We start from the raw sequence: 12203 nt of genomic DNA on the forward strand, positions 1-12203 counted from the left end.
TAAAAATCAAGTTTCATTTGTGACCTTTTCTATGAAGATTTTGAAGATTTCCACATTAGTTGAGATCCTCTATAGATCGTGAGACAGCCATCGTTGTTGAGAGTCAGGCGGTTGTCTTCAGTTCTTTCCTTGTGCCAACTATTACTAGCCCATAAAGGTTGGTTATTAGTATCATAAATGACGAGGTTTCCATCTGACTGCATGATGAGAAAAAACCCTGGTTTTCCATCTGACCCCGAAGCCCATATTGGTTTCCAGCCATAAACAACAAAGTTCCCGTCGTCCTACGGAAACACAGATATCAGTGTGTTCTCACAATGGTCATAACAGTTCCAGACTGTTTGAGGCATTTTGAACGTTTACTGTACCTGGAAGATAGCTTTGTAGTTCCCATCATTTGAGATGAGATAGTCACCTTTAAACATCTCCTGGTTGGTCGACAGGGAATTCTTACTCATTTTCCTATGAAAGGTTTAGGGTTTATAATTTCAGGAGACCGCAGCATCACAGTACTAATAAACATAAATAGAACATAACTAGAGTGATATTACACAGAGAGTGCTATATAACTGTACTATAACACAATATCCAGTGTGGTACAAAACTGTTCTATAGCCAATTATTTATAGTTTTGTATCACTGGTCAATTACACAACAATACTGGTTCATAACAGAATATCCAAAGTAAACACAATATAACAGAGATCAACAAACCATTTTCTTCCAACCCAGAAATGAAATATCTCACCTAAGTATGTTCTGTGTTTACAAGAAATGTAATTTTGTGTGTGTGTGTGTGTGTGTGTGTGTGTGTGTGTGTGTGTGTGCGAGAGAGAGAGAGAAAGAGAGAGAGAGAGAGAGAGAGAGAGAGAGAGAGAATTGTTTAAGTGGAATACTTACGGTGGTTGTCTGTGGTTATGTAAGTGTTAGAAGCTGCAAGACAAGTGATTCTCATTCTGAATCTTCTACAGGAGCTAATGGCACATTTATACAGGTGGATCCACACTGCACATGTCAGAGGGGTGGAGCCTAAATGTCACACACACAGAACGGACATATGTAGCAGGCTGTAAAAACACAAGAGTATGTGAGTGGTTACTGGGCGTGTATATACTTCTAACTGCAGAGACACTTTACATGTTTTAAACTGGTCATTCATGATATATTTGTAAGAAAATTATAGAACATAATTTTGAATTTAGGAGAGTATATTAAAAAATATTAACAGTAGAGCCAGACTAAATGCAATCATCATATAATGTCCACATTCAGTCTCAGTTATTCAGGGCTAATCTCCAATAACTGCTCTCTCTGTACACACACGGGTGTGTATAAGCTTAGGAGAGTTTTGCCAGAACACACCTGAAATATTTTTGTGCAGGCACTTTTATAATACCTGTGAAAGAGGATTGTGAAATAGACAAAAGCAGTTTCTTAGGAAATTCTCAGGAAATCTTGAACAGGCCATCGCCTGAGAGAGAGAAAGATAACCCCCAGACAGATACGTTATGGATATTATGGTTTAGTTTTCTGTATCTTTTTAAATGACAGATAAATTGGTAAACTGATAAGCTCATGAACAACAATGACCCTCAGTGTAAATCATTCCTTAATAACAGACTCTGTTATCTTTCAGATCTACTCTGAAATGTATGTGGTGAACAATTTGTGTTTAATCCCTTGGTCTAATAGGCTGCAGCTCATTAATCTTCTACGATGTCTGGTAGATAAGGAAGTCTGCTCTGTACTTTACTTACTGAAACTGATTATAAATTTAAACGGTGATTTGAGGGAAATCTGTTCAGCTCTGTGCTGTAAGGTCTACATAAGATTGTACAGAAGACATCGTATGTTATAAGATAACACTCTTAATATGAAATATATAATAGTTTATATAATGCTGACAGCTTCGAGGCCAGTAGAACGTTCGGCTAAATTTCCATATGACTGTACTGCACAGGGTTGTACTGTCTATATGACACACTGAGTCTGTGCTGCACAGGGTTGTACTGTCTATATGACACACTGAGTCTGTGCTGCACAGGGTTGTACTGTCTATATGACACTCTGAGTCTGTGCTGCACAGGGTTGTACTGTCTATATGACACACTGAGTCTGTGCTGCACAGGGTTGTACTGTCTATATGACACACTGAGTCTGTGCTGCACAGGGTTGTACTGTCTATATGACACTCTGATTCTGTGCTGCACAGGGTTGTACTGTCTATATGACACACTAAGTCTGGCTGCACAGGGTTGTACTGTCTATATGACACACTGAGTCTGTGCTGCACAGGGTTGTACTGTCTATATGACACTCTGATTCTGTGCTGCACAGGGTTGTACTGTCTATATGACACACTAAGTCTGGCTGCACAGGGTTGTACTGTCTATATGACACACTGAGTCTGTGCTGCACAGGGTTGTACTGTCTATATGACACACTGAGTCTGTGCTGCACAGGGTTGTACTGTCTATATGATACACTGAGTCTGTGCTGCACAGGGTTGTACTGTCTATATGACACACTGAGTCTGGCTGCACAGGGTTTGTACTGGTTAGTTCATGGTGAGGCAGAACCAGAGATTTTGCCTCTTACTTACAATTTACATGGAGTTAAACTTGTATTTGAACACTTAACAAAGTTAATATAATAGTTAATAGTCCAGAGGAAGAAACCCAGCTCGAACAACAAGGTTGGATCAGAGTTCCTGGTGACCTCAACAGTGGTACGCGCGGGCCTCAAGTGCGCCTGTGGTACAGGACGGATGGTGACAAACCTGTTACCAGAATCCAGTTTTCATTCCTCCACCAGATGGTTACAAGTCTTCGTAGTTCCGGCTTCACTAAAGTCGATAAGAACATAAATGAAGCTATTAAAGGTGATGACATCTACCTGTGGTTTAAGTGTGAAAATACTGGGATCCCCATCATAGAGCTGAAGGTCACCATAAACTTGCGAGGAAGAGGTGCAGCAGTCCCAGCCTGGCTGGGAGTGTCTGAGCTGTGACCTGAACCTGAATAATGGTGGGAATCCACATGTTCGTATGTGGGTGAAGAGGTACGAAGCCACTTACATGCAGAATGTGGATGTTTCAATCAACTCCTCCACTGCTGTTTGATCAGGGATACATCCATTTGGATGAAAACACCAACCGGGAAGCCACACCTCCAGGTTTTGCAGTGTTTATCTGGTACAAGACATCAATTTTTTCAGGTCGTGGGGTCACTGAGTTAGACGTTTCTCTCAATGATGAGGCCAGGCAAAGAAAGCAAAATTTAACAAAGCTGTGTATCTGTGGTACAAGAAAGGTGAATCTACAGCCATATAGTTCTTTGTGCTCCTGGTTGGAGATTAAACTCTGAATTATTATAAACAAAGTGGGTTCCATGTTGTGGCCAAAAACCTGAATAATGACAATGATGGAACTCCTGTTTACATTGCATATAAGTAACACCCACATCTCTGTCTGCTTCACCCTGATTAAGTGAGCAGAAATGCTTTACTTGACAGTCTCACACAATCATTAGTGAGATCTGCAAACCTGTTGATTTAAGGTGATGGGACATTTTAGTTGAGGAAACCTTGTGCTAAATGATGAGAAATACTACTCTTACATTTATGATGGTATAAACAATGCTTAGCAATTGCATGTACTTGTTTTAATGGAATTCTAATCCAAATCTGTTATTCCTGACATCGCGTCATGGATGACAGCCCACCACTTGAAGCTCAACCCCAGTAAAACCGAGTTTCTGTTCATCCCAGGTACTCCCAACCCTTACCATGACCTCACTGTTTCCTTTGAGAACTCGCTGGTATCACCATCTGAAGCTGCCTGTAGCGTGGGCGTAACTTTGGACAACCAGTTGTCGTTCTCAACTCATGTTTCTAATCTTAGCTGGTCTTGCAGATTCCTCCTCTGTAACATACGAAAGATTCGACCCTGTCTATCACAAGAAGTTACCCACATGCTTGTGCATTCTCTTGTGATCTCAAAGCTAGACTTCTGCAACTCGCTACTTGCTGGTCTTTCCTCTAAGAGCCATCAAACCTCTACAACTTGTCCAGAATGCAGCAGCACGACTGGTCTTCAATCTTCCGAAGTTCACACGTTACTCGACTGCTGCGCTCCCTTCATTGGCTCCCTGTAGCTGCACGCATCAGATTTAAAACCTTGATGCTTGCCTACAAAGCCAAACATGGACCAGCCCCTTCATACATGAGGTCAAAGGTCAAAGCCCAATCCGTACCTCCAGTACTTCAAACCTCAAGTATGGCTCGGCTTTAAATACTTTGCTTCAGGTCTCATGAACGACAAGCATTGAGACTATTTTCTGTCCTTTGCGGTCTTCAAACACAGATTAAAGACCCATCTATTTGCAGAATATTTAAAGCACAACTGACACTGCTCCCTTATTGACTGACTAATTTAATACTTATTGTAGGGCATTATTTATGCTTTTTAACAAACTCTAGCACTTATTGTTTATAGCACTTATCATTGTTTAAGATAGACCTTATGTATTTTGCACTTCTAGCTATCAGCATTCATCCCTGTATTCTACACTATTCTAGTTCATTGGTATGTTTAATTGTAACCTACTATACTGTACTTGGATATATTCTATGAGTAAATGACAAAGCACTTTTGTAAGTCGATCTGGATAAGAGCGTCTGCTAAATGTCGTACTTTTAAGCAGCTTACAATTATGACTAATACAATTCAAGCAACTGAGGGTTAAATGGAGGCCTTGCTCATCCAAACCCTCCAATTCCAATGTATCAGTTGTACATCCATAATGTGAGTCTGCTGTTCCACGACATCCCAATGGTGTCTTTTGGACTGAGATCTGAGGATGACATTTGAATACAGGGAACTCACTCTAATGTTCAAGAAGCAGTCTGAGATGATTTGCGCTTTATGACACGGTGCTTTATTCTACTGGAAGTATCCATGAGTGGACGGTACACTGTGGTCATAAAGGGATGGACATGGTCAGCAGCAATACTCAGGTAGGCTGTGGTGTTTAAAGGATGTTTAATTGGTATTAAGGGGCCCAAAGTGTGCCAAGAAAATATCCCCCACACCATTACACCACCACTATCAGCCTGAACTGTTGATAGGGCAGGAAGGATCCATGCTTTTATGTTTCAACTGTTGCTCACTGGATAATTTCTCTTCTTCTGACCATTCTCTGTAAAGCCTGGAGATAGTTGAAAATCGCAGTAGATCAGCAGTTTCTGAAATACACAGATCAGCCTGTCTAACACAAATAAACATGCCATGTTCTAAGACACTTAAATCACTTTTCTTCCCCATCCTGATGCTCAGTTTGAACTTCATGTCATGTGTTCATGCCCAAATGCATTGATTTGCTGTCATCTGATTGGCTAATTAGATATTTGCATTAATGAGCAGTTGATCAGGTGTGCCTAATGTAGTGTCTGGTGAGTGTATATTGACAGAATTACATTTAAATTTACATTTACATTTATGGCATTTAGCAGACACTCTTATCTAGAGTGACTTACAAAAGTGTTTTGTCATTTCCTCAGAATATATCCTAGTACAGTAGTAGTATGTGGAGAGACACATATACACATATACACGTTCACATGCACACACAAGCATGTCCACACACAAATTTACCTGCTGAGCAGAAAAACATCAAGCAGAGAGATTGCAGAGGTCAGACTCTACCATGCTGTTCCCAGAAACTGTCACGGTTAGTCCCTCCCAGCTTCCATGTTCCATGTTTTCCCTGTCTTGTGTATTTTAGTTCCATGCCGTAGTTTTGTTTTCTCCGCCCCTCTTTTGATTGCTCACACCTGACCCTCATTATACCTTGTTAAGTTCATGTATTGAGACGCTGTCTGATGCCCTGTGTTTGTGCTGTTCCTTGTGTTTGGTGGATGTATGAAAGTGTGTCTGTGTTTCAAAGCTTGCATTTATGTGAGCCTGCTTTGTTGTCCTAGCCTTCGTGTTTCCTAGCCTATGTTATAGCCTGCTTCCCTTGTTTGCCTTAGAGTGTTTGTTTGTAATGTATCCCCATTATCTCCTTATTGGCTCAATGACCCTGGACTGCTCTGATGACTCTGAATCTGGATTTCCCCCTAATAAGTCTTGCTCTTCTCCGCACATGCATTCACCTCCTTACTCCTCACCCTTACAGCAACAAGTAGAGCACTGTAAAGGCATAAGATAAACAAACAAACAAACAATACATCATTCAAACAGGTGATAATGATGATGAGAAAGTCTGTTTAATATGCTGATATGTCTAACTGTCTGTCTAACTGTCTATACTCCCTATACCCTACCTCCTACACCAACATATCCCCTATACCCTACCTCCTACACTAACATATTACCTATACCCTACCTCCTACACCAACATATCCCCTATACCCTACCTCCTACACTAATATATTCCCTATACCCTACCTCCTACACTAACATATCCCCTATACCCTACCTCCTACACTAACATATCCCCTATACCCTACCTCCTACACTAACATATCCCCTATACCCTACCTCCTACACTAACATATCCCCTATACCCTACCTCCTACACCAACATATCCCCTATACCCTACCTCCTACACCAACATATCCACTATACCCTACCTCCTACACTAACATATCCCCTATACCCTACCTCCTACACTAACATATCCCCTATACCCTACCTCCTAAACTAATATATCCCCTATACCCTACCTCCTAAACTAATATATTACCTATACCCTACCTCCTACACCAACATATCCCCTATACCCTATCTCCTAAACTAATATATCCCCTATACCCTACCTCCTACACTAACATATTCCATATTCCCTATTCCATGTCTCCTATACTAACATATTGTCTCTATATATTTTGCCTCACAGTCGTGTATATCATACAGGCCCTTACTATTCTTGGACTCCCAAAAGAGAAATAAGTGGTGGTTGAACAGGCGCTTACACTGCAGCAGCTCAGACACAGACGTGAAGAAGCAGGAAGACAATGTGGTTACACAGTCAGAATGACTTGCACACACACAACACACACATACACACACACACACACGTACACACGCACTCACACACACACACATATACACACACACACACACACTGTGGGTAGTCGCCTGCCAGCTCTGTGACAAGGGGCGGAGGTGATGCCTTTAACCGTTCCGAAGCTATCTGGAGACTGGATCTCAGACGGAAGATCTGACGCTGGTGCTGTGAGTTAATACTGGGGGAGACAAAATACAAAAAGTTCTAAATATGCACGCAATAAGTGGTTTAAAGAGTGAGCTGAGATAAAGGAAGAGAAAAAAACCCTCTTACTTGGAGATCCTGCATGTTTCTTTGAAGCATCTGCACACACACACACACACACACATAAACACACACACACACACACACACACACACATAAACACAAATACATACACAGGCATGTCAGGGAACAGTTGCCACTGTTGGGCCCCTGAGCAAGACCCTTAACCCTCAATTGCTCAAGATGAACTCAGTTGTAATTGTAAGTTGCTTTGGATAAAAGCATCAGATAAATGTAAAATTTGACACAATTATCCATAACATACTTTGCCTACCTTTCAACCATTGGCATTACTAACATGGGTTCTTGTCCTATATTTCTAATAGAACACATTATGTTGTTTTAGGTAAACACAAATTGCATACTGCTACCATCATTCAAGGTGTTCCCCAGGGGTCTGTCCTTGGCCCTCTCCTGTTCTTTATCTATATGCTACCCCTTGGTGAGATGATCTGCGGGCATGGTCTTCATTTCCACTGTTATGCAGATGACACTCAGATCTATATTAACACCGAGGCCAACACTACCCTAGCACCTCCTCTTTTATTCTCCTTTATCCAAGATCTCAAGCAGTGGATGAGCATTAACAGAATTTCTACTTATTGGCCTGAAGTCCAAATTATAAAAATTCTCCAATCTTAAGTTAAATATGGACAGTATCTTGACCAGTTCCTCATCCACTGTTAGGAAAATTGGCGTACTCTTTGACTCCTCTCTCTTTTGAACCCCACATCAAGTGTTTGTTCAAAAATGCCCCTTTTAATAGACTTGAAAGCCTCTTTGAGAGGCAGGGTGATGCTGACCTGCAACTTTATCTTGCAGGTGTTTGGTGGTGGTGAGTTGAGTTTAGAAGAAGGAAACTCTTCCAATGGGATATACTGGTGTCAAGCTTCAACTTTTATAATGATAGGTAACCTGCACATTATTGGAACTCAATTTGCAAATACCAAATAATGTATAGTTTGGATATAATTGTGGAGATTTCAAATGTTAGTATGTAAAAAGGTGGGGTGATTACATAATCACTTCTGAAAACTGTATTAAAAATTGGGTTTTTTATGATTGTCAGACATTATCAGGGGGATTGGCTCAATAATACTTCTCAGTTTTGATCTTCAATAAAGGATGGGGCCAGCTATTCTTTTGAACTAATTATTGAGTCTGCATCTTTAGTTTGTATTTGAAAGTATAATTGAAATTAAATAACAGGGGGTTTAGGCACAATAATTGTCTAACTGTACACATACAACAGTTGCTCTACACATACAACTGCTGGGGTATTGTATATTTCTGCACCTACAATGTGGTTCTAAGAAATAAATGTTTCTATTAAGGTGTTGATGAGTGATGAATGTATTGGGCCAGCAGCTGCCACAACAATAATGGAAAAATAACTCCACCTTGTGGATAAGCCATTCATCAAAACTAATAACCCAATAACTTAATATCCCATTATATGTGTTGGCAAAAGAAACAGACAGATGCAGGTTTAAATATAGAGATCATGGAATATGTCATATGTCAAGAAACTCCCTCAAGCTGTGTGCTGTCCAGCTGTGTGCCCACTCATCCATCATCTACACTTGTTTATAAAAAGCCCCTGATGTGCTAACGTGGATGGCAAAGTCACACTAGTGTTTGTAGTTATAAGCTTAAAGAAGTTTTGAAGTATTCTTTCTGAGATCACCTGCATTTGCATTCTGCCTCTTGCCTGGTTCCTGCTGGAAACATTACAGGCACTCCGCAACACCTGGAGGAGTGCCCCTTCCAGACAGGATCCCCTCTCAAATGAGGCAAGCCTCCAACACTGACTTGATTTCCCTTTTGGAGTGAAACAAGACACATTCACAATATCCAATTTGTTGTTACCAATGGTAGCCAAAGGTTGTACCATAACAAATAGTCTAGTGTGATGTTTAGTGTAATAATAATATAATAAATATAATAATAATGTTTCAAAAACTGTCAATTACTCTCTTTCAGATCTAGACACATGGCTGAACCCTATAGCCTATAGGGTATGGATGTGGAAAAAGACGTAGGCTAAGAAGAAGTAGATCACAAACAAAAGAAAATGACCAGTTTCATGTGTCTACATTGGTGTTTTTATTTTCTTTGTTGGTGCCAATAAAAGGAATTTAAAAAATGTTGTGTGTTACCCATTCCCCATATTTTAAGCAAAATCAGAAATCGGATAACACGTAGTTTCACATTTTCCATGTTCCTATTTAGAAACACAAATTGTATAACAGACTGTTGTTTGTTTTCCATCTTCTTATTTTGAAATGTAGATCAAATGGCCAAAATGTACATGAACCAAGAAGAAACAGGCAAGCACACAAACAGGTAACACTGAATCTAAGTCAGTGTTGAATCTAAAGTCCGATATTATGAGGATTTAGCTGCACTTCAGTGAGGGACTTACGGGACCTAACTATTTCAATAAACTGAAAAAACACCCACAACATCCAGTAAAAGGGCCTACTCTTGTCTTTCACCTAGGGCCCCCAAATCAGTAAACCCATCCCTGACAATGACATTACACTGAGTACCGACATATTACAAATATTATGTACTATTTTGTAGTATTTTATGTACACTGTACTTAGAACAATGAATGCAGTAAGTGTACATGTTTTAGTGCCCCAATTTGAAATCACAATACTAAAGCCTAAAATACATTTATATTTACATTTATGGCATTTAGCAAATGCAAATTTAGCAAATTTACCAAATTAATGAGCTGTAGCCTATTGAACCAAGATATGAAACCCCAAATTATTCACCACATAAAATTTCAGAGTAGAACTGAATGATAACAGTTTCCACAGGAATTATTTACATTGTGGGTCATTGTTGTTTATCTGTCATTTAAATGTTCAAAGAAAACTAGAGCATATTTCACAACTTTTACAGTTACACATCCCACTCAGCTCTCTGAGGGTTGTGATGTCTATCATATATCTCTCTTGGGGTTTTCAGTGATAATATCCATAACATATCTCTCTGGGGGTTAGTTTACATATGCCTGATGCTTTTATCCAAAGCAACTTACAATTATGACTGAGTACACCTTGAGTAATGAGAGATAAGGGTCTTGCTCAGGGGTCCAACAGTGGCAACTTGAACCAGCAACCTCCCAGTGACAAGTTAAGTTAGCCAGTGAGCTACCACTACGCTACAACTTTGAGTTGTAATCACCATCGCATTTCTCTTACGGCTTTTTAGTGTGTTGTACAATGCAGAAGCAGGAGTCAGAGGACAATGCACACACTTGTCATTGAAAGAATAAGCCAAATTGCAAAACTAATTTCATATTTTCAAGAGTGAATCATAACTGTCTTCAAATTATAATTTTTGGGGGCATATCAATTTCATAATATTATAACATATAGTAAACGTGACTAGAACAACAGTGGGAATAAAAGTAATAACGTCACAGCCAAACCTTTGGAATTTCAAAGGAAAACTTTGTTCTTACAGCCTGTAAGTCTTTTTCACAGATATCGTTCCTGAAAACTCTTTCTGTTACAAGTTAATATGGTTATTTGCTCAGAGTTACCTGCCCTCTAAGACCTTTGCCAAGAGGGTGTCTACCTGTTCATGATTTCCTGAGACTTCCCTAAGAAACTGCTTGTTTGTTTATTTCACAGTCCTTTCCTCATGCTGAATTTATACATGACAGTTTCTCCTCTCTTGAGGTTCTGCGTGTGGTTTCTCAGTCACCTGCACCGTTAAGGACAAAAAGTAGTACATTTTGGGATGGATAGAATTGTTCTCCATGCGAGACCAAGAACATAAGTGCAGATCTCTAGGTGTAAACCACATCCAAATTAAATCACATTCAACCACCTAGACACTGTTATATATATTATTATATGATCCCGCACTAATTTCCCAGAGTAATACTTCATGAGGTAAGTGTCATAATGATGGGATGCCTCTTAACATACACACCTTGTCCTTAACAACCTGAACCAGCTGAGTGTCTCCTTTTCACACTGTTTTCTCACACTTCACTTTGCTCTGCTCTTAGTTTTCTCAGTATCACAACTGCACATTGATGTTGAGTCTGAAGGCCTCCACACAAAGGTGTCCTTTTCACTTTGGTGTGTGATAATCACAATATTTCACCACAACACAGACAAATCACTGTGAGAGGACAAACTCTAACCACCACAGTGAAACAGAGAGAGGAGTCACCATTAGCTTGGAGCAGTTTAGTCCAAATTTAGATCAAGAAATTAGAGTTGAGGGGTCAACTCAAGCAAATAAGAATTGTGGGTCAACTCAAGAAAAAAGAGTTGAGTTGGCCAACTCAAGCAAGTTGATGGCAGGCTTACAGAAAGCCTTTTTAAAGGACTTATTGTTGGCATACTGGGATTTCTTACAATCTCTGCATCACGAGCAGCACCAAAATAAAAAAAACACACCAAATAATAAAACGTCTATCACAACAAATGTAAAATGGTTTTAAATTGTATCAGTAAAGTACATTCCACCACAGGCTACTTTTAGACCTGTTCATATGATCACATGACAAGAAAATTCTTTAATCAGAGTAAGGATGGAAAAGCACAGGGCTGAAAACATACGGCCCAGTTATAGGTCTAATCCGGCCTGCCAGACAAATCTGGAATGGTTGTAATTAAAATGATTATAATTGACTTGATCCTGCATTACAAGTAGAATAAGAGCTAGTCTCTGTGACACCACTAGGGGGCAAAGTAGAGCAGTAAACACATGGCTAGGCTATAAGGTTATCTACTGACACAACAGTGATTAGCAAAGCCAGGAAACTGAACATGTACCTGTGTTTCTTTCCAAATTTAGGGGTTTTTTTTTGTTTGTTTGGGTTTGGTTGGTTT

The 12203-nt window shown here is 39.8% G+C and overlaps 1 long non-coding RNA gene across 1 annotated transcript; it reads right to left on the reverse strand.

Moving 5' to 3' along the window:
- Window positions 1-902: 902 nt before the first annotated feature.
- LOC145659430 (uncharacterized) lies at window positions 903-6229 on the reverse strand. Its single transcript, XR_014125653.1, has 5 exons — window positions 5654-6229; window positions 3077-3190; window positions 2780-2845; window positions 1397-1471; window positions 903-1029 (listed from the first exon to the last, which is right to left on the reverse strand). It is a non-coding gene; the product is annotated as an uncharacterized LOC145659430 (long non-coding RNA).
- Window positions 6230-12203: the final 5974 nt, after the last annotated feature.

The sequence above is a fragment of the Electrophorus electricus genome, chromosome 1 (genome assembly GCF_041902795.1).
Source record: "Electrophorus electricus isolate QZ-2024a chromosome 1, ASM4190279v1, whole genome shotgun sequence".
Taxonomy (NCBI): Eukaryota; Metazoa; Chordata; class Actinopteri; order Gymnotiformes; family Gymnotidae; genus Electrophorus; species Electrophorus electricus.